The sequence below is a fragment of the Podarcis pityusensis genome (genome assembly GCF_964106645.2).
Source record: "Podarcis pityusensis genome assembly, chromosome: 1".
Lineage (NCBI taxonomy): Eukaryota > Metazoa > Chordata > Lepidosauria > Squamata > Lacertidae > Podarcis > Podarcis pityusensis.
The window spans coordinates 108,437,341-108,464,537 of record NC_138028.1 but is presented as its reverse complement, the minus strand read 5'-3'; the positions used below and the strand labels follow the sequence as shown (position 1 = coordinate 108,464,537).

At 41.2% G+C, this 27,197-nt stretch overlaps 1 long non-coding RNA gene across 1 annotated transcript; it reads left to right on the top strand.

Moving 5' to 3' along the window:
• The first annotated feature begins 378 nt into the window (after positions 1 to 378).
• LOC308479518 lies at positions 379 to 24,976 on the top strand. The gene is made up of 4 exons (XR_013987717.1): positions 379 to 437; positions 4,039 to 4,202; positions 11,707 to 11,772; positions 24,335 to 24,976. It is a non-coding gene; the product is annotated as an uncharacterized lncRNA (long non-coding RNA).
• Positions 24,977 to 27,197: the final 2,221 nt, after the last annotated feature.

Genomic DNA, 27,197 nt, shown 5'->3' with positions numbered 1-27,197 from the left:
TCCCTGCAGCACAGATCAAAATTAATGTCAGAAACCAGTGTCTTTGCAGAACAAAGCAAGCCAGCCCTTTTATTTCAGCCTGCCTGTTTGTGTTTGTCTTTCCTTTCCTTTTCTTTTAAAAAAGGCAGTATGGTTAAAATGTGTGACTTTGTTTCTATGAGAAAGCTGTGATCTTCTGAACTGATTATATTCTAGAGACATGTTATTTCCCTCTCTCTAATTTTCAGATTTTGCCTTGGTGTGTTTACTAGTGTTCACAGATATGTTACAACCATGTCACATAGAGTCCAATGTCATTTAGCCTGTCACTGGGGTGATTTCCTCTTTCAACCCTATAGTCCCAGTCATTAATGATTTTTCACTTTTTGACTTTCTTTTAGATATATATCTATATAATGTGCCTGTTTTCGTGTTGCTGCACACCACCCTGATATTTGGTGAGAAGGCAGTATAGAAATACTTTTATAAGTAGACGTCTGTTAATCTGTCAGATCAGTGCTTATGGGTTCTATATAAATATTTGCATAGTAGCTCAGGCTGTTGAAAGTGGCTGGCAACATGCACACGCCATACCAAAATCAACGGGTAGAGCTCAACGTTGCATTCTTCCAATCATTCCGTCTGCACTAGGATTCCAGCTTGCCAGATGGAATACTCCCCCTTCTCCCCTGTGCACTGTTCTGGGGGTCCTCCCAACTCCCCCAGAGCCAGTATTGGGGCACAGGGGGTCAAAGAGAAGGGAGGAAGCCCTGTTGTGCAAGTGGAAGTCCTTGTGCAGGACTTCTGCTGGTGTGGCTGTTAAGTGAATCCTGCCCTATAGGGCGTCCTTCCATGCAATTTCCATTTTCACTTTTGGGTGGTATGACACCCTTAAATGTACTAACAGCAAATACCAGAAACGCACACTTCAGATATGCATTTTCACGTTACGAGGAGCATTGAGAAGCAAGGATTTTTCGGCACAATCCTGTACATGTTTACACAGTTGTGTTCAAACAGGATTTACTTCCAGGTGACTACATACCAAATTACCTGGGCCCTAGCCCCACTGAACTCCACGGGACTTACATCTGGGCAGACGTTATACAATTACAATATAAGAGTGCCTCTCAGGCTTTTCTAAGTCTTACTACTTGTGCCAAATTACGTGTTCAGAAAAATAAAGTGGAATGGCATCTTGGAACCAAACTGTTTCATACAAATGCAAATATGAGGATGCAAAGTTCCTTTGACAGGAATTCTTTGCAGGTAGAATATGAGCATTTCATGAAGAGACTAGGTTTATATCCCTTCTTCTGGAGGCCAGGATTAGACATGGTGGACATAGAGCTTCTGCAAAAAAATAAAAATAAAAAAATAACACCCCCATCTGCCTCCTCTTCCTGTAATATTTAGGCATTCTTATGGCTCCTCTGCATGACTGGTCTATTAAGCATTTACCCTGAGTTGCTTGCTCAAAGCTTATGCATAGGTTAGACTACAACCAGTCTTTATTGAGCATTTGTTCTGATTTGTTTGTGAGGCTCTTGTACGACAACGAGCAGGCATTCTGACATGCTCCTGCAGTAATTATATGCCTTCCCTTCAATCCTTTGTTCATTCCACACTTTTCAGTGCAGTTCCTTGACACGTTCCAGGCTGCAAAAAATCTGGTGTGTCCCGCTCCCCTCACCCGCCCCAAAGTGGATTCATTGAACTAGGGAAATGGACTGCTTTCATACACATTAACTGCACAGACCTACATTTCCAGTACACACTTAACTCTGTCCTACAAAATATTGACACTTTGACAGTGACCTTCCTTTGTTTCCCCTGTTCTACCCATCCCTGCCAATGGCAGCCAGCCAGCCAATAATGTGCAGCAGCGAAAGGCATGGTATGAAGACAGTAATAAGGGACATATAGTCAGTTCTATTCTTCTAGAAAGAGAGGCGCTGGAGCTCATCATGAACTTCTCCCTTGTTCTCTTAGATTGACAATGGTGTCCACTTGAGAAGTGCTGGACCTGGGAGTTTTTTACCAGGGGAAGGATTCAGTCTTCAGATTCCCCTATCCGTATTATGAAATAACAAGACCTAGTACAGGGGTCAGCCAACACTTGGGACTCTGCAGATGTTGCTGGAGTGCAACTCTCATTAGCCCCAGCCAACATGGCCAGTGGGCAGGGATGCTAGGCATTGTAGTCCATCTGGGAGGGTAACATACTGGCCACCTCTGTTCTTGTGTAACTACTTGATTCCTCCCTGAAATATTTTGATGGAGTAATTCTGCTCTCCACCAGAACTCAAGTGTCTTTTAAAAAGTGTAAAGGGAAAGAGCTTAGAGGTCTAACCAGGCCAGATGCCCTTGTAACTGCAAGGGGTTAGTATTTTGGGTTGAGAATATTTTGAGAACACAATGATCCCAATTGAATTCAATTTGCCAAGAACTGGGCTCCGCAATAACTATCCAATTTACACACAGAGATATATTTCTTTCCACATTTTAAAATCAAAACAAAACTCTACATATACAAAAATTGTATGTAAAACCTTATGTGCCTATGTCGAGATTCCATATCTGACCAAAAAATCCCTCAAGATAATCAGAATCAGAATATGTAAAGTGATGCTACTTTACACATACTCTTATTTATGCTTTATGATCTTATACATTTTGTAAGTCACTTGGATATCTTTTTCTGTGTGGCAATATAATGTAATCACCACCACCACCAAACTGTTCCTTTTAGGATCTCCTCTCTTGGAATTGCCTGCCTAATATTTGTCATTATTTCATATCTTAGATGATGATGATGTGTGGCTAGCTGCTCACTTTATAAAGTCAGAAGGGACTAATTTATAAGATCTGCCTGAAAAATAAACTTTTAAGCAAGATGTTGCAATTGCAAGCCACACTTGAGAAACACAAATTGGGGATCTAGGAGTTAAGTCACTAATTACAGTTTATTTATCTTCCTTATATTGAGTTTGGCAGTTCTGACTATCTTTTCACTGTACAGTGTTGGAGGTCAATTAGGATTCAGCTGATCCTGGAGTCAGTTGACAATGATATTTATAATTAGATGGAGGGAAAGTGAAGGAGCCGATGTTTTCTCTTTCTCTCCCTCATTAGGGCTGGTTGGCTCAGCCAGTTTTATTGCTAGCTTAAAGTCAAGGAAAAAGGTCATGTGATTGTTTCCTAAATGAACTGTTTTGCAAAGTGCTGTTGTCTTTTTTATGGATGTCTCCATCCTTCATAAAAAGTAACAGTTCTTATTAAAAAGGGGGGGGGGGAGGAAAATCCCACCATTCCTCATAGTTGACAGTTGAGATGGATCATCTACACAAGGCTTTTGGCCACCAAGACTTAGGTAGAGATACTTTTAGGGAGGAGCCACACTGTAAATTTAGAGTGCATACACCATACATTTAAAGCACATGATGTCTCCCAAAGAATTATGGGAACTGTGCTTTGTTCAGGACACTGGAAATTGTAGTGCTGCAAGGGGAAACTACATTTCCCAGGATCCTTTAGGTGAAGCTATGTGCTCTAAATGTGCATTGGCTGTGGCTATTTATATAGGGTGTGGATCTGTCCCCTTTTAAAAGTACTCCTGTGTTTGCTTCTGAAACAATAAGGACTGGGTTCCCCCGACCCCAGTTTGCCTAAGTAAACCAGAACTTGCCTTGTACATGAGAGGAGAATTTGCTTCTGGAAGATTCTCCTCAGAATTCTCCTATCCGAATTCGGATGAGAAATGTTCCCCAGATATTCTCTGCATATTCAACATGTTGCCCATTTTGTGTGCTCAGCATCCAAGTTTCAATAACCGATAGACACCTGCCTTTTGAAGACAGCCTGCTTCTTTTTTGTACTGCCTTGTTGCTGTTTCCACTGAATTGCCTAAAAAAGGAAATCTTTTAACATCCTAAAATCAAAAACCAATGGAGGAGGCTTGGTGGGGAGAGAGTGCCTGTCTCTGCAATGTTGAGAGAGCTTGCATGAAGAAAGATATCTGGTATTTGATCAGCAACATCTCATGTTACTTTTGTACAGGCTTGAAAGTTAAGGTTCGACTGCATTTGAAAACTAGCGTGCAGCAGGATTTTGTTTGGCGTCCAAGGCTGCAATCCTCCGTGGGGCTCTCCTTCCTATCTCCTGAGCCCCAAGATCTTCTTGCAGTGTTGCTGCACCAGGGAGAGAAGAGATGCTGTGGCAAGGTGAGTCAAGGGGGGGACGGGACCAATTTTTGGAAGGCTTGTGGGACCTTCACAGAATGATAGCAGCAATAATAATAATAATAATAATTATTATTATTATTTATTTATACCCTGCCCTTCCCGGTTCAGAAAACCAGGCTCAGGGTGGCTAACAACAAATTTAAAACACTTAAGCAGCATAAAATACAGTATAAAAACATGAATAACAATAAAATCCAAAGTTCAGAAATCAGTTTGGGGGAAATCCATCTAATAAGCATTAGATAGTCGCCAGGGCTAACTGGTTGAATTAGTCCTACTTGGGCCAGTGGAGAATTAGCTGTGGGGTCTCACTGTGGCCTGGGATACATCAGAAGAACAGTTTCCCCCACCCAGTAAAATAATTATTTTTAAATAAGAAATGTCAAATTCTTGGGGTTGGGTGTGCAAAAACCTTTGGGCAGGGAGCAGATCTGGTCCATGGGCTGTTGGTTAGCCGTCCCTCCTGTACATAGTTGCTTGGGAGTAGGGAAGGAGGAGAAAGTCAATTCAGTTTGCATTTAAAGGCGAACCCACCTAATTTGCACTTCTGAAACAATACACACATGGAAAGACAGCCTCCCATCAAAATGTGCATGTCTCTGAATTTTACTGTGCAGTTCTCCAGACAAGTACAGCAATGTGCATAAAAATGCATATACAGGGGCAAAGTGTGCATAAGATGGATACTAGTGACATGTATCACTAGTGACATGTATCTTTTAAATTTATATCCTGCCCTTCCTTCTGAAGGGGCCCAGGGGCAGCCAAAACACAGAAGATAGAACAATTAAATATCTAAAAACACTTCCAATACAGATGCAGACCGGGAAATATCTTTGCAAAAATGGGTGCATTTGGAAAAATTGCATGCAAAGGTGTGAATATTAGGAGAAATTAGCACTGAAATGCTGGTGAATTTTCACAAGGACTTAAAAATGGAAAAAAAAAATATCACAAACTGATGTTGAAATCTGGAGGGTGGAAGTTAATACTGGAAAAATGAGAAACAAAATGGATATGGCTAGATGCATCTTTCCCTACCTGGGATTCAATCCCATTGAATTCAATCAGGTTTTCTTCTAAGGAGACATATAAAAGATTGCAGTGTAACAAGTTTTTGTTGGAGAGCATGCTTGACCTGGAGGAAAACTATTAGTAGGCCCCCCATGCTACAGAATTCTGGCTGCCTGGCCTCAAGAAGTCGAGCATTGAGTGTCACGCATTGGTCCCTGCCACGGAACACTCTTCCAGCAGAGATTTGGCAGGCACTCTCTCTCTCTCTTTTTTTTAAATAATATTTATTGAAGATTTTAAAATTACAAAGAAACCAAGAAAAAAGTAGACAAAAAGAGAAATTAAACAATACAAGTCAATAAAAACAAAAATCAAAGAGAAAAACAAATCACACAAATACATCAAAATCAAAAAGCAAAAATAAACAGAAAATTTAAAAACAAATCCAATATTCCCAAATCTTTATCTTTCATTAACTTGTTTCATGGACCTCCTCACACCTCCCTTTTTTGTATTCTGGTTATTGATTATCACAGCAAATCCTTCCCATTTTTCATAATATTCTGTCATTAAATTACCTTAATCTATTTTAACCTTATCTTACTATAAAAAACCCTAAAACTTAAAGCTTGAGTCTTATCTATACCAATTTCTCATAACCATGACATATTCTTGCATAGTTCTTTTTAACATTTCTGCTAAAGCCAAATAAATTCGTTCCAACATCTTTTTTAATACTTATTAATTTTAGAAAACATTCCTAAATAGAATTTTTGAAACTTTCTCCAATCTTCATCCAACGTCTCTTCCTCCTGGTCATGGGTTTTGTCAGTCCTTTCTATTCTATCCATCTAGTTCATTAACCTGGTAACCTTATGTCCGAGGCCCTTAAGTCTCTTCCATGTCCCTTCCGCAGATCTTCTTCATATTTATACCCGTACTTTACTTTGTCTTCTGCACCTTTCACACGTGGAGACTCCAGCTTGACAGTATTTTTATCCCTTCTCGATAGATCAGCCCCTTTTCCATAGTCCACACTGAACTCCATGTGGTATTTAAAAACATTTTTCAAAATCCCTCTCGTTTATTTAGTTGTTCTTGTTTTATTTTTATTATATATTTTGTGTTTTTATATTGTAATTTTATCTTGGGAACTGCCCTGAGACCTGCAGGTATAGGGTGGTATACAATAATGTTATTATTATTATTATTATTATTATTATTATTATTATTGCTGCTATTATTTACTTTCAGACATCTCTTAAAGACTTTTTGGTGCAAACCTATGTAGTTGTTTAATTTTTGATTTGTCAGTCACCTGCCTATCTATATTATTTATTTATTTTATTTTTAAATAACATTTTATAGTCTGTATACGGTGGTATAGAAACACTTTTATGAATTAAAAAGGTAAAAAGATAATAAGGGCATTTAGTATTTGTAAGCCACTTTGAGCTTCTTCATTCTTACGATCAATGGCATATCCATTTTGTAGAATGGTAATGATGATAATAATGATGATGATGATAAACAGCTGAGAGTTTCTACACATGTCACAATCAAAACATGTCTAAAGCGCATGATAATTTTTGAGCTAAACAGTTCATTCTCACCATGTGAATTCATATCCAGATATCTGCATTCCAATTTACAAATCAGAGAATGTTGGCCAATTATTATTATTTTTCCATTTTTGTGTGCAAATCTTAATGACCTTGGTTTGGTTAGTTCAGTTTGCAACGTTATGATTTTGTAAAGTTAAAATGCCAGAGAACACCCTGCCGAACCTTAAACGGTTGCTTAACTATCCATTAAAAGCCTTCACTCAATTCTCTCCAACCAGAAGCCTAAGGAAAGCTAGCAGGTAGGACCTGAGCACAAGAGGATTTACACATACACCAACATCCATAAAAGGAGTGGAATCAGAAAAATAAAACAACAATACTTTAAAAGAGCAGAAGACACCAGCAGTGAACAGGGAAAAGGGGAGAAAAGCAAGGCATTCTTTTCTCTGACTCCCTCCCCTAGCACAATGTGGGGACTCACATAAAGGAAACAACACGGTCCCTATTTATGGGAACAGGTCTACTCCAGGTCAGTGCTGGAAAGTTAGCTGTAACTTGGGATAATAATAATAATAATAATAATAATAATAATAATAATAATTTATTTATACCCCGCCCATCTGTCTGGGTTTCCCCAGCCACTCTGGGTGGCTTCCAACAAAACACTAAAATACAATAACCTATTAAATAGAGACTGCAGTGGACTTGCCAATATTAAGGTGAATGGTGGTTTCCCTAGAAATTGTCTCTGGGTGCCCAGGGACTTTCAGTTCAGAATGGTGCTCTATAATAAATAATAAATTTTTATTTATACCCCGCCCTTCCTGGTTTAAAAACCGGGTTCAGGGCAGCTAACAGCAAATATAAAACATTGATTAAAATGCAACTTAAAAACAGCATAAAACAGCATAAAATACAACATAAAATACAGCAGCAATATCAATAAAATTCAAAAATTCAGGGGTCATTTGGGGGGGGGGGGACACAAACAAACAAACAAAAAACCCAGTCAGTAGACATCAAATGATCACCAGGGCTAACTGGCCAAGTTGGTCCTACCAGGGCCAGCAAGGAGACCAGGGATGAAGTTAAATGTGGGGTCCCAGAAAGGGTTTCTTTATAGAAGAGGAAAGGGGAAAGGGAATAGAGGATCAGGCTAATTCAAATTCAAGGCCAAGTGGAATAGCTCTGTCTTACAGGCTCCGCGGAAGGAGATAAAGTCCTGCCTTCTGAGACATGCTTAGCAGCACAATCTGCCCTTCCCGCTTTCACCTGCACTGCAGGACATTTTAAAAATATGTAGGTTTATAAATTATTGTGGCCCTGTCTTCTCTTCTGGTCTGTTCTCAAACATCATGAGTATACTACTTTACAGTAGACCCATTGTAAATGTGCACAGCTGCAGCAACACAGAGACAAGAGAGAACACATCTTTATAATAGTGCATATGTAGTTCAGGGACTGCCAAACTTTTTGGGCCTGTGAACACATTGGCAATCTCGAGAATCTGTCATGGGCACCACACACTTCAACCCTAATTTGAGCAGGGAGAGGGGCCAGTGGGTACCAGGGAAGGTCTCTCTAGGTCCATATGCACCTGCAGGTATCACATTGGCCATCATAGTTTAACTATGAAATTGGTTGCCATTAAGATGTGGTGGTGGCCACAAACCTGCATAGCTTTCAACCTGCTGTTCATCCTAAGCTTTTGATTATCTCGCAAGGTCGTTTGGACAAAGGACCATAGCTTATGGAAGGGAGAGCATCTATCGTGCATACAAAAGATCCCAAGTTTAGTCTCTAGGTAGGGCCAGAAAAGATTTTTGCCGGTCAGGATAGATGATACTGAGATGGGAGGATGAATGGTCTCAATGCAAGGCAGCTTCCTAGGTCCCAGATACTGAAAAATCACATCTCCAAATGCATAACACTGGTTTAAAATACTGAGGGTTTTTATTTTTATTTTAAAAAAACTCACGATTTTGGAGATGCTTTAATTTGCCGGCTTGTTGCTGGGCCTTTGGGACACAAACTGTAGCCATGATGCCAAGATTTTCTTTACAGCCAGGAGAGCAAGATTTTTATTATTATTATTTTTAAAAAACTTCTTCTTTTTTGAAATGCCAAAGGCTCCTTCCTTCCCCCCCCCCGCTTTTTTTTTTTTTTTTTACACCACTGAAAATGCGGAATCTATTGTAAAGATAAATTTCATACGATGTGTCAAAATACTGAAGCCAGAGCCAGTTGGCTGCTTTGGCTAGCATGACCAAATGCCAGCACAATGAAACCTCCTTGTCTAGGAAGACCTCATGCTGAATTAGAAGCTGTTGCTGCATTACAGAGCGAATTCGTCTTTCTTTTGTGTTGGCTTTGCCAATAGACAACACATTTTAGGAGACAATGGAAATTTTCCATCTTTCCTTCGTTCCCACTTTCTGATGAAGAAGCTTCTCACCTGAAGTGGATGGAATGGTCAAGAAAGGTGCCATTGTGGAGACATTTTATACATGACGCTGGTACGAAATGAAGGCCACGAAGAACAAAAGGAACGTAGAATGATCCCTCGGCCTGATGGTGTTTTATGTCACTCGAAGGTACTTGCTCAGCAGAAAGTGGTGATGGGGTTGTCATCCGCATATTGTGATGGATGATGCTCCAGCAAGAGTTTCTAAGAAAGCATTTCTGAAATGCTTTCAGAAATGCATTCATCCTTTCGGTGAGCGTGGGAGCTGCAGGCCAGCATTTCTCAACCTGCCACCTTCCAGATGTTTGGGACTACAGTTCCCATCTTTGCTGGCCATTGGCCAGGCTGGTCAGCAAATTAGATGTAGTCTAAAACGTATGGGGGGCAACCAGTTTCAGGAAGGCTGCTGTAGGCAACCACTGGGCAACTCCATCAGTGACAGCAACAGAACAAATGAGGCTGCAGGACCCGCCGTAACATTACAGCTGCAATCTCAAGCGTGCTTAGCAGAAAATTAATAGGATTGAATTCAGTGGGACTTCCCCCTGTTTAAACATGCTAAAGGCTGGGACAGGGGACTTTCAGCCCTCTGGTTGTTGTGGCACTGCAATGCCCATCATCCCTGACATGGCTGGGACTGATGGGAGTCCATGCAGGATAGGAGAGCCACACAGGCTGTTTCCTAGGGTATTTCCATTATAACATTGTCATCTGGATCCAGTGATCCTTTTTATGTATGGAAACAGCATTGCACATCCAAAGCTATCCATCAGTGATGGGAGCCAATGTGCTCATGCATTTGTTCACATTGGATACTACTTCTTGATAACACTGTACTATGGTATTTGTCCAAATGAAGCTGTCCAGAAACCAGCCTTGGGTCAAGGTGTCATCTAAAGATAAGTTGTATGGATGAGACTTTTGGATGAAAAGTCTTAGTATGTACTCAAGGGAATTGCATCAGGCTTGGTGACTAACTGTTACATAGCACAGTTGCTCAGGTAAACTCAGTGAGGAACACAGGAACCTACTTATTTGTTTCATAGCATATACAAGCCACCTTGACCATTTAAAATGGAAAAATCATATTTTATTTAAATAAAATAATAAATGAACTATAACAGCCTTGGCTATCTCTTGATCTTCTGTATGCATTTTTCATTTATTTCTTTCCATTTTCCACCCTCAGAATGATCACAGAAATAAAATATCATATTTAACAATTCCCAAAATGACAGCAAGTATGCATCCATTTAAATAGATCTGAATCTTTTCCAGATTTGTCTTCCAAGCATCACTTAAGAAACTGTTTGTTCAGTTTCGTATGAGGAGCTGCCAAAATATGTAGCGCCAGATCTGATCTCTCATTGCAAAATAAAAGTGTGGTCACTTAACAGTATATGCAAAGAAAATTTCTGTTTTGCAAAAAGTTTAAAATGTTGTTTTAGGGGTGGTTTTCTCCCCCCCCTTTTTTTTCTTTCAAAAGTAAATTGCTGTGTTGAGCTGCTAAGAACCAACTGGGTTTTGTTCAGCTTTTCACGGCTTACTGCAAATGTATTTAACTATGGTCTGGGGATTTACAGTCTCTAAGCTGATGCGCTGAGCTGTAGCTTACGCTCATAATGATTTTTGTGGCATAATAGGCTGTCAAAACAAATCTGCTTCTATATTTGTGTGTGTATGTGTGTGCTTGCATTTTCGTCCATCCCTTTCGTCCCTTTCGTCCAGATTTTTGTCCATCCCTTATTAAACAAGGATTTTATTTTTACCTATAAGGGTGTGTCAATTTTAATGTGGACAATAGTCACCGACGTCAAAGGAAAAGATTGGGAATCAAGATTCAGAAGTAATGATTATATGTGATTATTAGCAGTTTTGCACATTGTGCTCTGCGCATAATGTGTGGTGTAAGGCACAAAGACATATTTCCTGCTCGAAATGTTAGGCACAATATTATCATGTTAAGAAGGGAGAAGAGCTTTCCGACCTCCCTACAGAAGCACACACCATATTATGCTGAATTAAAAGAGGAGTAAGGTACAAACAATATAAATTTGTTAGCTTCTTGGCACCCTATGAAAAGAGCTCTCAAATAAAGAACTTTAAAAAGCAGCCCAATCCAATGCCGGTTTAAGTGTGCCTAACCCTTTGAAATCAATTGGTTTTGCACGCCTAATTCTGCGTAGGAATGAATTGAAGAGGCTCTAATCCCAGATCAAGGAGAATATGTTACTGAGGAGTCTAGAGGGACTTGGCTATTATTTTATTTTATTTTAATTAATATTCTTCATGTATGCTTTGCTTTTTTGATTCAAATGTCTACCACATTTAATTACTTAAATTTCTTGCGTTCTGAAGGGCAAAGCAATCACACTGGACAGCAGTATAATACCAAACGCTGAATCCTATTCTCTCTCTCTCTCTGTTGAAAATATTTTAGAACAAGCTCTGCGGGAATGTTCAGCTCTCATAGGTCAGATATAATGAAGAGACAATGTAATCACAGGTAGGTACAAAAGGTACACACAGCAAAAGAGCTGGGGGGGAGGAATAGTTGATATTTTAGCAAATTATTTTATATATTTTAGCAAACTATTTTACCAAATAGCTGAACATTTAGCAAAGAAAGGATTCACTTTGTGTGTTCTGTTGCTCTGTGACTTGTACTGGGTTCTGTCTGGAATCTTCTGATGTTCTAGGTATGTGACTTGATTCAAAATGCTACTGAGTATAGAAGCTGTATTTATGAAGGGGCAACATCCAGTTGTGTTTTATACCGGTTTATCAACTGGGTTCAGCTGTCATATGAAGCGAATGAAGCTCACATAGAGAGACTTTGGACACACAGTATGATGACAGAGTGATCCAAAAGCACAACCACCTCCCATTTTGCTCTTCCTCTGACATATCCCCATAGGCATTATTTTCACTGCCTCCACACCTAATATCCCATACTTAACTTTCAACCTTTGCCAAACAGATGCACTCTGTATAGCAGGAGGGCTACTCCCAAGGAAAATATAACGCCGCCATCATAACTGAGCTCTAGTCTTAATTTTGCATATGATCGGTTTCTCAATATTGTTATTTCCACGAAGGGTGTAATTTCCAGATAATAAAACACGGCTCTCATTTCCACCCAATTGCTGCATGATTATTTTAATGCTAAAAATACACTTAGTGGGTACAGAGTGATAGGGACCATTACCCTCCACCCCCACAAACGTTGTGCTTATCACCCCATCTGCCACCCCAAATGCTAAGCCTTAGCAACATCACTGCTTTCCAGCGTGGTTTATTATTCAGGGGTTTTTTTTTGAGGAAAGAGAGTTAGAGGAAATACAGACATTTCGGGATTAAAGGAAGAGAGTGGAAAATGTAGACTGAGAATAAATGGCGCTGCCGTTCTGCCGAGGGCTTTGTGGTGGCTACAGCAAGTTCTCACTGTGCGTTTGTGTGGGTCTCATGTGTCACATATATATAAGGTATAAAAAGGTAAAGGGACCCCTGACCATTAGGTCCAGCCGTGGCCGACTCTGGGGTTGCGGCGCTCATCTTGCTTTACTGGCTGAGGGAGCTGGTGTACAGCTTCCGGGTCATGTGGCCAGCATGACTAAGCCGCTTCTGGCGAACCAGAGCAGCGCACAGAAACACCATTTACCTTCCCGCAGGAGTGGTACCTATTTATCTACTTGCACTTTGACGTGCTTTATAACTGCTAGGTGGGCAGGAGCAGGGACCGAACAACGGGAGCTCACCCCATAATGGGGATTCGAACTACCGACCTTCTGATCGGCAAGTCCTAGGCTCTGTGGTTTAACCCACAGTGCCACCTCAGTATCCAATGTGTTCTAAGAATAGTGAGTGATAGCCCAACATTAGCCATGCTTCGATCCATTGAAATCCGTGGATTTCAGTTACTTCTCCATTCGTTTCAAGGGGTTGACTCTGAATTCACAGCCACACCAAACTATTTAAGCACACGACTTTCCTCAAAGAAACTTGGGAACTGTAGTTTACTCCTCACAGAGATCCGATTCAAAGCACCCTTTAACAAACTGCAGTTCTCAGGATACTTTGGCTAAGCTGTGTGCTTTAAATGCATAGTGTGGCTGGGACCTAGGTATGATTATAATCAGAGAGCACCCAGAGAAGGAAGATGTGAACGTCAGTTCAAAGACACTTAAGATAGCTTTGTAGGCTAGGGACATACGGCATAATAAAACATGCTATGAGAGGGGTGGGAACCCTATATATTTCAAAAATAAGAAATGGAAAATGTAGGCTTGTCCTGCATTAAACTGTCATGGAATTTGAGCACTAGGATCTGATCCCAGTTTCGGAATTTCTTCTTGCTGCAGAAGAAGCAAGGCTGCCGGGGAAAAAAAGCAGCTGCCGATAAATTCTAATGGAAGGATTAGTGGACTTTAAGTTTGCTTTGAAACAGTTACTGGTGATGTCTGCATATGAGTATCTTGTCAAAATATTTTCATTTCTGTTACCACTGTGAGATCCTCCAGGACTGGCTCCCAGAATTTTACTCACTGTATTACAGACTCTATATGTTAAACAAATTTAGATATATATTTTTCAAAGACTTCATTATGATACAAATATACATTTTTCTTAAAAGGACTTGTTTAGGAGGTGATGCACACAAACCGGTTTGCTTTGTAATTACATGAAAGGTAGGACAAATCGTTTTTGCATGTGTCTTATTTGGGTATTCTTTGTGGTGCAATGAATAGAATATTGTGCAGTGTGAAGGAGATCAAGATCAAATGCCTGTTCAGCCATGAAACTCCCTGGGTAGTATTTGGAAAGGTACTATCCACCTCACCTACTTCATAGGTAAATTGTAATTGACTGGATAGAAACTATAAAATATAATGCACATTTAAGATTTTGTAATTTCCTCCGCTTAAGAATATTTTCCCATGTCCACTCCCTGAAGCATCCCTAAGATATTTTGCTGTTTTTGTGCAGTTTTCAGCATGATCATTGTTGGTTTTAGTATTTTTATATTTTGATTAAAAGGAAATAAACATTAGGTAAAATAAAAGGAGAACTCCCTGCATGCCTAGATCCAAATTTGGAGCAAATGCCCTCAGGTGGGAGAGCCACACCAAAGATTTAAAATCACAAAACATGCAGCAAAGTAGGCTTTTAAAATATCTGCTTCTAGGTTGCTTCCCAAGTTCCCCACTCCCCTCAGCATAGAAAGAGACCACATGTTTGGTAAGCTAAAAATAGTTTACTTGCAACCTTTTCAAAGGTCAGATTCATATGTTTTTCCATACAGTGGCAAGAAAAGACAGGCAGTTTAACTGAGTTTCAAAGTGGTAATAGTTTCTAAATTATTTGTATAGAAACACAAAGATGGCTTGCTTAAGCCACGCATTCTAAGCTTAAAGCATCCAGTTTACACCTCATTACTGGTAGAATTCACTAGGTAGAAAAAGTGAATGGAGGGTTGGTAACCCTTCCTCCCAAGGTATGGGTGTGTGACCTAGCTAAGTCTGGCAGGACAGCTTACTCTATTTTTTTTTTTAAATGATATTTATTAAAAGTTTAAGAATTACAGAAAAAGAGAAAAAGAAAACAACAAAAAATTGACAAGACATACATTAGAATACATAAAAAGAAAAGCATAAAAAACAATACTACAATACAGCAGAAAAAAACCAATAACATTAAAACACACATCCAATGTTCCATATCTTTATCTTTCATTTACTTGTTTCATCGACCTCCTCACACCTCCCTTTTTGTATTCTAATTTAATTAATTGTTTCAGAAAATTCTTTCCATCTTTCTCAATTTTTGTTATATAATTTATCTTAACGATCTAACCTTTTAATTAACTCAACAAGTCCTTTCCATCTTTCACTATATTCTGTCATTCAATTTACCTTAATTTATTTAACCTTATCTTACCATAAAAAAAACCTTAAAACTTAAAACTTAATACTTATTTGTACATAACTCCTTATATCATTTCTACTAAGGCCAAATAATTTCATTCCAACATTTTTCCTAATACTCGTTAATTTTACACTAATTCTCAAAATAATTTTTTTTTAAAAAAACTTTCTTCCAATCTTCATCCAACGTCTCTTCTTCCTGGTCTCGGGTATTGTCAGTCCTTCTTGTCTATTCTATCTAGTCCATCAACCTGGTGATCTTATGTCCGAGGCTCTTAAGTCTTTTCCATGTCCCTTCTGCAGATCTTCTTCTTGTTTATACCTGCACTTCACTTTGTTTTTGTTGATCTTTTTCTTAATTTCTTTCCTTTCTCATTGGGGGTTAGGTCTTGGGAGGACTCCAATCCAAAAATATCTCCATCTCCCCTCAGCAGATCAGCCCATTCCCCACAGTCCCATTCCCCATAGTCAACACTGTAATCCAGGAAATATTTAAAAGCATGTTTCAAAGTCCTTCCAAAATTAAGGGCCCTCACAACTCCAGACCCCCCTTGGTCCACCCCAGATTCAAACTTCAAAAACAGCGGCTTATGCTCCTGCAAGGCCTCGGATCTCTCCATTTGTGTTACTTGAGGTTCAATAGCAACCTCCTCCATTATCTTTTGCACTTGCGCTTGCCCTTACAAACCAAGTTCCTGGGCTGGTTCCTGAATAGTTTCTAAATGGGTATTCGCCGTTTGTCCAAAGTTTTTAACTGCAACAGTCATCAAATCTATCTTCTCATGCATCTGCTCCAGCAAAGCGCTTGTCTTACAAAAAGCAAGCACCAAAACTTCTTCTAAACACATTTTTATTCAAGGTCAGAGTCTGGTCTCACGATCCTAATCTTACAGCTGTGAAATCCCCAGGTCGACTCCAGCAACAAATTAACAAGCTCCCTCTAGAGGAGACAATTTCTATTTGTATCCATCTTTTGAAAGCAGGACCAACAAAAGAAGATTACTTTCATTTTTCAAATATTTTGTTTCTTTTGAATGCAAGAAGCAACATTGGAGTCAATTTGTTTCTCTTTTTTTACTATCTGTCAAAAGATGTTCCATTCACAGTCGATGAACTTCCCCATAAATTTCTGTCTCTGACACCCCGTTCCCAGGTTTGAGACGGTGGAAATTTATCTTTCTTTACTCTCTCTCCTGCAGGTTTAAACAGTCAAAAATTCCCCCCCTTTTCTCCTGCTTCCAAGAGGGGTTTTGGTGGTGATAACTGAAGGAAATTTAGACCTTTATATACGACTTTCCAGACTTTAGCTTACAAAGTTTTTGCTTCAATCTGTTTACAAAAACGGGAGGCGGACTTCCTGTTTTGAGCCTTCCCGCTTTAGTGCCAAATTAAAATGTTTCTTAATCCAATTTTCCGTTCTACTCACGGGTACTTGTTTAGAGTCCAATTGTCCACAGGAAAAAGTCAGCGCTCTCCGGCAACGGCTGTGCGGCTTCACTCCGTAAAAGTAGCGGTTGATTCAAAACACCGTGCCACTCACCCCACGTTGCTTCGGATCCCCGAAAAAGGGTTTCCTTGCGAGTAGGGGAGGCGCTCCTGGTGTCAGCCGAATCCCACGTTCCCAGGCTTCCTCCGCCTGGGATTTTTAGAGGGTCTCCGCCTTCGCTGCGGCGGCAAGACCCAATTTTCACGGAGCGGGTTCCTCTCGGTCAGAGGAACTCCGCCAATGCCGATGGCGCTAACCCAGGAAGTCCAGCTTACTCTATTGTTTTAACTCATCGTGCATTAATTAGAGTTAAGCATGTTGGTAATATGAGGCTAGATATATCCCACAATCACAAGATACCTTCCCCTGCATTCAGGTTACTGATCAGAGTATGATGCTTGATTCACTGCTGACATGCAGGAACCACACAAAGAATTATATTGAGTTGTTACTTTGCCATATTAACTATCTCAGAATTAAGCACTGTCAAGCTCCAAAATAGTTTTGCAAAATAGGTTTTGAGAAGACGAATAAACAAATATGAATCCAGTTTAAATAACTCTTTGTTTAGAGTACTGAGGCAGGTTGCACACTGAAAAGGGACAGAAGATAAATTTGTTCAATTAGCACTGTAAGGTGAACCTATGTAATCTGCATTTTCCAAACCAAGATGTGAAGCAAAATGCAGCTGTCCTTCAAAAACGGCACTTTTTGATGCAGTCATCCAACCAAAAATGCACATATTGGGGGAAGTCGGTGCAATATATTGTATGTTAGTGAACATAATGTACAGAAATTCATTATATTAGGGGAAATTGCTTGCAAGTAGACATGCAAAGAAACATATATTGGAGGTTAGCACAAAAATATGCACATATTTTCATGCAGGCTTTTAAACAAAATTGTAAATTGTTGTTGAAGTGGGGTAAAATGAACTTAAGGCTTGAAAAATGAGAATGGAAAACAGAAAACTGATCTCAGATCAGGAGAAGAATGCAGCCTATTGTTTTCACCAGGATTGAGTGTGGAACAAAACAGTATAACCCATTGCTCTCTAGCCACTGTGATAAACAGTAACTAGCCTTTTCTAGGTTGGAGCAATAGCCGAGTGGTAGAACACAGGCATGGAATGCTGAAAGCCCCGGGTTCAAACCTTAGCATCTCCAGCACAAAGGATCAAGTAGCTGGTGGTGGGGAAGATCTCTTCCAGAGTCCCTGGAGAGCCACTGCCAGTCAAAGAAGACAATCCTGAACCAGAGGGACCAATAATCTGGTATAAGGCAGCTCCCATGCTCTACAATAAGAACAGGTTTCATTCCTAGCCCCTTCTCTCAAAAACTGGTACTTGGATGGATTTGGAATGGTGGTGCACCTTTAAGAACTCTGCTACTGAAATTCTATATCCTGATGTAATCTGGTGAACCAGGTTCACGTCTCCGCTCCTCCACATGCAGCTGCTGGGTGACCTTGGGCCAGTCACACTTCTTTGAAGTCTCTCAGCCCCATTCACCTCACAGAGTGTTTGTTGTGGGGGGGGGGGGAGATTGTTAGCCTCTTTGGGTAGTGATAAAGCGGGATATCAAATCCAAACTCTTCTTCTTCTTCTGATACTGCTTAGTCTATTCTGCTCATACTTTGTTGTGCAGAAAACCTACCGGTGGCTGCTGTCCAATGCCATTTCCGCTTTGCCCACCAACCATACTTGTGCTGCACTGTTTTAGACCAATGAGAAACTGAGACAATGCAATGATACCTGACCTTCAGTCCTCACTAAAAGTGGGAACACTGATGTCTGGTTTTTCCACTTGGCATTTTGATAAACCTTCACATTCCCAACACAAAAGGCAGTGTGTAATTAAGACTCCAGTCCTTTACACACTGACCTGGAAGTAAGTCCCACTGACTACAATGGGACTTACTTCAGAGTAAGGATAGAAGGAATTGTCTATTTCTGTTCTCCCAGTTTCTCCCTTTTGCCACCATAAATCCAGTTCTCCACATTTTGCAGCAATTTACATTTTTTTAAAAAATACCTGAAAATTCACCAGCATTTTATTGTGTGAATTTCTTCTAATAAACACATTTTATATGGGGTTTTAACTAATGTGCAGATATTTTTCAATCAATTTCCCCATATAGAATGCATTTTGTGTGCTGTTTTCAGTAATGTCTTTATTTTTACGGACACATCCCTATAATATATGCATGTTTTTAAACAGTGTTTGATTGGAAAGCCACATTGCAAAATTCAGAGATGTGTGAATTTCAAAGGATAGCTGTGTTTAAGTTTGCATATGTTTCAGAAAGCACGAATTGGACAGTTTCAGCTTTAAATGCGTACTGACTCAAATTTCTTCTTCATCCCTACTTCTGAGTTGACATGCATAGGTTTGTGTTGTTGGTGTTATTTGAATAACTCATCTTGTATTTCATGATCTCTGATGCCCATTTGTGTCTCTTTCCAGACGGTGCACAGGGCAGGTCATCCCACTCTTGCTACATGACAGAGAATAATTCTCACACTCCCATTTCAGATATGCTGAGATAAGTAGAACGCAGAAGCTGAAGTGCTTAACTCCCCCTTCCCCCCAAAAGATAAACGAACCAATAAGAGCTCAGTCGGAGAACATGCTTGGCCAATGGGGAACGACTTGGGATCATGACATTAGCCATAGCTGCCTGATGCCAGTCTCCATGGGAAGGCAAGGACCCTTCAGATTGGTCTAGATTTCGGGTGTTACTGCCTCAACACCTATACCGTAACAGTTAACATTAAGAATTATGTAGACAAAGTATATGCATGTTGTGAAAAGAACAGCATCTTGACAATTAAAGAAATTGGGGGAACAGTGAAGGATGCCATGAAGGAAGCGCATATTTTGGCCCAGCTTAAAGTAGGAGGAGAAGAAGAGGGTGGGGGAAAGAAAAACAGGCCCTTCTCAGCAGTGAAGCAGAGAGAAGTATTATCACATTGTCAAAGAATCTTTTGATCTTGGAAGGATGCAGCCTCCAGAACGTAACCATATTTGACTGAACCCCCAAAGAAATCTTTTGTTTTAATTGCTAATTCGCGAGATGGGAGAGTTGCATCTGCTGAAAATGGAGAGGGACCACACACGGGCCCATTTGTTACCTGGAAGACTTCATAGTGGCATTCCCAACTCAGTGGGAAGGCACTGGGACTCACACACCGTCTGCTGTCTAATTGTCTTTTGGCTCAATTTGGTGCATGCAAATAGGACTGGGCTGCAAAAGATGGTTCAGGAAACCCTAACAGGATATCAAATACCAGGCAGTGCAGAGCAGATGGTAAAATAATTTTCTAAAGCAATCTTCAGGAAGTTTACAGTAGACTAAGGAATGGGAAAATAGCAGGTGGGTAAAAACAGAACTGTAACAGGTTATGAATTGTCAATTATAGAGAGAGCGGGAGACAGAGCGGGAGACAGAGAGGAGTTGGGGGGGATTGACTTTGATGACGAATGGATAGGAAAAATCAACAGGAAGAGGGATGACAAGAGACACATAGCAACAGTCCAAGGTGACAACATTTATCAGGACAGATAGTAGTGCAGGATAGTTTTCAGTTGGAGTTGGGTTTGGTTGATAAATGCATGCTCATCACTTGATGACTGCCACATCAAGTAATGACTTATATGCACAAACGTCTCCTTTCAGAAATAGCACCACAGAGGGCACTTTAGTAACTCCTCACATCTCCTCAAACACAATTCTTTCCAATGGAACCGGAGGGCACATTTTCAACTTACTAATCATCTTCTTGGATAAATGCCTCTTCAATTGCTCTTTAGCGCTCTCTGTTGTTTGCTCATTACATCCGTCCAAGCTCTGCTGTTTTAGATTTTAGATAATCAGTTGTATAATAATCAAGGGTAGAGAAACACCTAAGATATATGTTTGCAGGCCCCATCCTATTCCCATGACTGTTATTTGTTTTATTAAAAGCAGTTTAATATAGACTTTAAAATGCTTGTAACCTGCTCTCAGACCTTATGGTGAAGGACAGGAAAGAAAACGAATTCATCATCATGTGGCACAATCTTTACAGTGTCACCAACCTCATATAATTCAGCGTAAGGGCTATTTCAAGTTGCTTGCCTTCCTCATAGAAATTGTCACAACTTTGATGGAAAAAAGGCATTGGGTTGAATACATAGTCTAAAGCTGGGGGTGGGTGGATAAAACTCAGGGTACCCTGGTAAAGGGGCCCGAGGTAGAGTTCTGTCTGAAAGCCCAGAAGGACATGATGGGCCATAGAACACCCCTGAAAAGTGTCTTGGTGGGATTTCCCCATTAGTTCTGTGTCAATGGGGGTAAGTGTGCCCTTTCGCCAGTATGGAAATACTGATGGAAATACTAGCCAGCAATTGGGTTGACTGATTCAGGATACATACCAAATGCCTATGCCAAATCTGGCTTACATCTGTAATCAATAAAATTGTGACCATTTCGTTCCCATGCTGGGTGTCATGTATTTCTTACTGAATGCACACTGTTGATCAGGACACTTTTAATGTGTTGTGTTGTGTGGTTGTTGTTGTTGTGTTTCTGTATATTATGTTGGAAGATGCCCAGAGTGGCAGCCCAGTCAGATAGACAGGGTACAAAAAATTATTACTCCTCCTCCTCCTCTTCCTCCTCTACTTCTTCTTCTTCCCCTTCCTCAGTAACTACTGGCTAGCTGTGCTGTGGCCTACAATGGCGGTGGTGTTTGTGGTGAAACAAGAATGCTATTAAAGTGAGTTTAAGAAGAATATTGGCAAACGGGAAAGTTATCCAGAGGAAGGTAACTGGGGTGGTGAGGGTGGAAACCAAGTCCTAGAAGGAACAGTTGAAAGGCCTGGGTATATATTTAATCTGGAAAAGAGAAGGTTAACAGGAGACATGGCAGCTGCCTTCAAATATCTGAAGAGCTGTAATGCAGAAGATAGAGAAGACTTGTTCTCTTTTGCTTTGGAGGCAGTGCCAGGTTTATGCACAGGTAAGTTTAGGGCAGGGCGTTAAGTGCCTGGCGTGCTCTGCTCCATGGGGTCATGAAGAGTTGGACATAGGGCCTCAGATTGTGAGGAGTCTGCACATAAAAGAGCTTATTAAGTTTCCAGTGTTTACACAATTGGCAAATAAAGGAAATGGGGAAAAACATATTTGAAAACAGACATTATTATGATATGACAAAAATGCACTTAATGGTTGCACAATTATTTGTTGTATTGTGTTTGTAAATCTGTGCAGGAAAATCGATAATATAGCTTTCATATATGCTAATTAAGAAATCAATATATTTTTATTTAAATGTGTTTCATGGGCAAATAAGCTTACTGCAAGATATGCATTTTAATAGTTAGTTTCCAGTTGCTTGTGTACCAGTACAAATGTAAATATGACACTTCAGTTTTTTTCTATTTTCATTGCCTGTTCTATTGAAACAGTACACTTTTGGCAAGGGGGGGTGAGGGGGGGTGCAATGCTATGGGACCTCATAAGCTTTGACATAGTTTAGGGCCTCAGCATGTCTTAATCTGATCCTGTTCAGAGGGCAGGACTAGAACTATTGAGTGGAAATTACAAGGAAGCAGATTTTGGATAACATTACAGGACACTTCCTAACAGTAGGAGTGTCGTTGACAGTGGAACAGGCTGCCGTGGGAGGCAGCGAGTGTGTTGTCTTCTGCTGCTTATTTAGAAACTCGTGAAAAGCTGAGTTAAGGGTATTTCTGAAGAGGCCTGGGAACTGCACGGAGTAATAATTCACTTCTTTAGCCAGGCCACTACTCTGAGACTGCTCTCTTGGAGCCAAACTCCTCCTGCATCATAGCCATTTCTCTGAAAGGTCACACATGCCAGATATTTAATAGGTGATGCATACATTACAGTGAGCTGGTGATACTTAAGCAGAAGCTGCACATCATCTGTCATGGATACTGTAGTTGCACGCTGCATTGTGGATCCTCACTCAGCGGGAGGCGGGGGCGGGTTGACTCCATGACACTCGAGGTCCTTGCCAGTTCTAAAACCTTATATTGTAAATGCTGTTCAAAGCATAGTGTGGAGTTTGTGAGAGTAACTACACACATATGCTGAAATTGGACTAGCTGGCCCTAGTTGGAAGACGTTGCTGGGACTGGTGTCTGGCCCCTGCTTCCCTCTCTAGCCTACTGCCTTTGGACTCCTCCCAAGCAGATGTAAACTACGGTGAGGAGGAGGGACCCCATCCACTGCTCAGCAGTGTGCAAGGCTGCTCACCATTTGGGTGTCAGTGGAAGAGGAGAGCTCACTCTAGAAGGGCTGGCAGCTGCTGTGAAAGTGAGGCAAATGACTCCTCTCTGTTAGAGTCTGTGCTCAAACTGAGACCCTCGGCCTTTAGCTGAGTGCTTGAACAGCTTCCTTCTTCTACCTCCCTGTGTTCACTCAAGCCTCCAGCTTCTTCCACCTCCCAGCTGGTCCCCTCCTCAGATCTGTCCTCAGTGTTCCATCACCACTGCCCTGGGTCTAAGTCTTCTTCCTCTGTGTCACCCCTGGGTAGTTCTTGGACTGGCATCTCCCGACACTCTTCATTATCCAGCCAGTCCCTGATACCCTGGGAAGTAGGTTATCCTATTTATCTCTCATGGATCATGCCCAATGCATCCCACATCTGTAATGACAAGTTAGGTCAAATATCAAATAAATGAAACATAAATGCATGAGAAGTTGCTACCAGGAAAGAACACATGCAACACACAGAGCTACAGTTCCTTGTGTTGTGGAACTGATTGTTAAATCGCTCTGTAAACTGTAGCTGTGTGAGGGGAATGTAGGGGTCTCCAAACAATTTTCAGCACACTCAGCAAACTACAGCTCCCAGAATTCCTTAGGGGAAACCACAATTGTTTAAAGTGCTTTGAATGTATGGTGTGAATGTGGTCATTGTCTCCAACAGCCGGTTCTGGCAACTTGACATATCACTTTCAGAACCCCTGTGACCCACTTTGAAAAATATTTCAGTGGGGCTTCCAAGATATGTAAGGAATTATATAAGTATGAGATACACTCAGTGTGAGAGCCAAATCTTTGGGTGGTTCACTCACTACAAGCTCCAGAATCCTTGAAATAATATCTGAATGCTACTGATTCACACAGTATGTAGCGTAATGTAATCAATACAAGATGCTGCATATAAATAAACTGTTTAGATTCTCGCACGTTTTAAGATTAGAGAGGGCATCTTTCCCAGCAGTATTCCCCCTCCCTCAGAGTTCACACCTTTTAAGGGGAAATGGTTGCAAAGTATTAATTTAAGCCAATAGTGAAAGCTTATGTTATTCGTTTTTTCAGTGATATACATAGTGCTCTTTTTGTATACTATTAACTATGGGCATATGTTTTTCATTTGACTATGCTACTTACACACTAGATTCTTTTCTCTTTTCTGACAAAAAAATGTAAGATATAACAGCTGCCACAAAAATATTTTTAGATCACTGAAACTATTAACAAGAGCTGCATGAATCTGGTGGACAATGACAAGTCTGATCAGTTTTCCACAGCCACAGTTTGGGAGATAGAGGGAAATCCCAAGAATATATTGCTGTATCTTTGCAGCCAGTTACTAGTTTTTCAGCTTCAGTGTCAACACTCTCGGAATCTGTTTCTTGAAGGCATTGACGTTTTGACAACCCTGCATTAATAAATTCAGATGCATTTGCACCGAGAGAGGTCAGATTCCCATTGATGCCCTAGACTCTCATATGAACCTGGAAGAAAACACTATGATCATCGATAAAAGAAAGAGTCATTTTGAAGAAATGGCCAACTTCCTAAAGACGGTTGTGAAAGTGAAGAACTCATTTCTGCAACAATGGACATACTTCGGATTGTTTTTCATGGGTGATGTGACAACTGCAGAGTAAGTGGCTTGAGGGTGTCAAACTGTTTGCTGGATTTGATTTATTACTCCCGTCCATATTCTGTTCTTCCTTGGAGAAAAACAGGGAAGTGTGCAGAGGAGGCCCACATTTTATCCACACAAAAACTTTATGGGATAGGTTAGGCTAAGACAGGGATATGGGACCTGTGGCCCTCCAGATCTTCTTGGGCTCCAATTCCCATCAGGCCCAGCCCCTCTGGACATCATTTTTATGGTGCATTCATGATGATGTGTGCTTATGGTGCTATCATGGCCATCTTGCATTTGATTCTGTTTGCTGCAGCAAAAAGATTTAAAGCAGTCACACTGCCTCATTTTCAGTCAGTGCATACCCCACACCTTCCTGCTGAAATCTGGTAACTCTCTGTACCACAAATGTGTTACCATAAAGCACCAATGCTGCAGCAAGCAAAGGCTCTAGCAGCTCAGCCAGCTGCTTGTGGCTGGAAAGCCAGACAGGATGTTTGTGACTGTTGCCATGGGAACAAAGGGGCAGTCCATTCTGTACTGAGCACCGGATGTTAGCTCAGTGTGTGTGTGTCATATGACCCGTACTGGATGTACTTGGGAGGAGTTTTCTTCTTGCTGTTGTTGAGTGCAGACATGATTCTCTGTACTGATGTAAGAGGCAGAAATAAATGATGTAAATAGTTTTCTGTCTGCTTCTTTCCCCTCCCTGGGGACACCAAAGGGGAGAGAGGGAGAACGGTGTGTTCCTCTCATACATCTGAGAAGAATCGCCGGACCTCGCCTGCTTATCAGCAGAGGTTGGGAGACGCGGGGAGGTCGACAGGAATATCTGCCGGTGCCTACGTTGTGGCACATTCCTCTGACCCAGGCAGAATTCCAACAGTGGCAGCCTTCGGATGGTTGCGATTCATCGGACATCTGCATGAGAGGCTGGTGGATTGTCCTCCTCTGCTCCAAGGAGGAAGAAAAGCGTCTGAGAAATGCCAGAGGCTCCACAGACAGCTGGTGGAAAGAAGAAGTGTTTTCCAGAGCAACAAAGCTCAAGGTATGCTGCATTTCGGGCTAAAAGTGTGAACGCAGGAAGATTAATTCCCTGGTTCACGGAGCTGCGTTTCAAAGAAAACAAAAGCTCCAGAGGAAGAGGCCTGCAGCTTGAAGGCTGAAGCCTGCATTCCACAAATTTTTGTGGTAGATAAGAAGTCCTATTGAAATGCATTGTTGCTAGGTAACGGTCCTGGAAAGTTACTGGCAGAGGGGCTGGACTCTGAGTGTGAGCCTGGGAAAGCGAAACAAAATCAGAGAATGTTTCGGCTACAAGGTTTACGAGCTCTTGGAAGGGACTTTTCAATAGCAGCCTGAGTTTAGCTGCCAGGTGCAAAGAGCGTAAACAATTTGCAGTTTGCTGCGTGAGAAAGGAATAAACAGCTGTTGGATTTTACAGTTTGTTTGACATTGTGAGCTGGAGGCTTGGCTTCAAGATGGATGCCAAGAAAGGTTTGCCTTGCCCACCTCCCTTGACCAATGACAATTATTCATCTTGGTCTGTAAAGATGAAGGCCCTGCTGCAGAATCAGAGGCTTTTTGATGTAATTGAAAACCCCATCCCTGCAGCACCAACCAGAGGTTGGGAGTCACAGAATGTAAGGGCCAGGACTGCTATAATTCTGTGTGTCTCAGATGATCAGTTGGTGCATGTTCAGCATTTAGAAAATGCGAAAGAGGTATGGGACACGCTGCGTACAACGCATCAGAGAGATGCTGGTTCTTCAGCGTTGCTGTATTTTGAGAAATTGACCAATCTGAGACTTGCGCCTGATGGAGATGTTCAAGCGCACCTGACAGAAATGAAGTTTCTGCGTCAACAGATGGTGGAACGCAATTTCCGTCTTCAGGAGGAAGTGTTTTGCTTCATGATGATAAACAGCCTTAGCCGCACCTACAAGGTTGTTGCCAGTCAGCTTGGTTCCCTACCGGCCGCGCAGCTGACCGCGGAGAGAGTTTGTGCTGTGGTCCTGAATGAACACGACAGACTTGCTGCACTGGAAGAAAAAGACAGGGGGAGGGAAGAACAGAGTTCTAATTCCCCCACTGATGATGCTACTGGAGAGCATGGTGTAGCATTGAGTGCTGTCCGATGCTACAATTGTGGACAGACTGGGCATCTACAGAGAAACTGTAAGAAGCCGCGCCAGTCAAGAGGAGCGAAGAGCAGCTCTACGAAGCCTCAGGCGTCAGGCAAAAGCCGTACCAAGTGCCAGGTGAAACCTGCAAAGGCTATGATGGCGAAAGGAACCACGCCAGATGTTGGGAACTCGTTCATAATCGACACGGGCTGTACAAAACATTTGTGCCCGCACAGAGGACTGTTTTCGACGTTGAAGAAGCAAAGCTTCACTGTGAAACAGGCCAACGGTCAGGAGTTGGAAGCGACTGGAATTGGGACTGTGTATCTTGAGAGTCTGAACTTGACTATAAGTAATGTTTACCTGGTTCCAGAACTGAGATTTAATCTGCTGAGCGTGTCGCAGATTGCAAAGAAAGGACTGAAACTGTCCTATGATGCTAAAAGCTGCAAGATCTACAAAGATGGAGAACTGTTTCTTACTGCCAAAGAGAAAGATGGA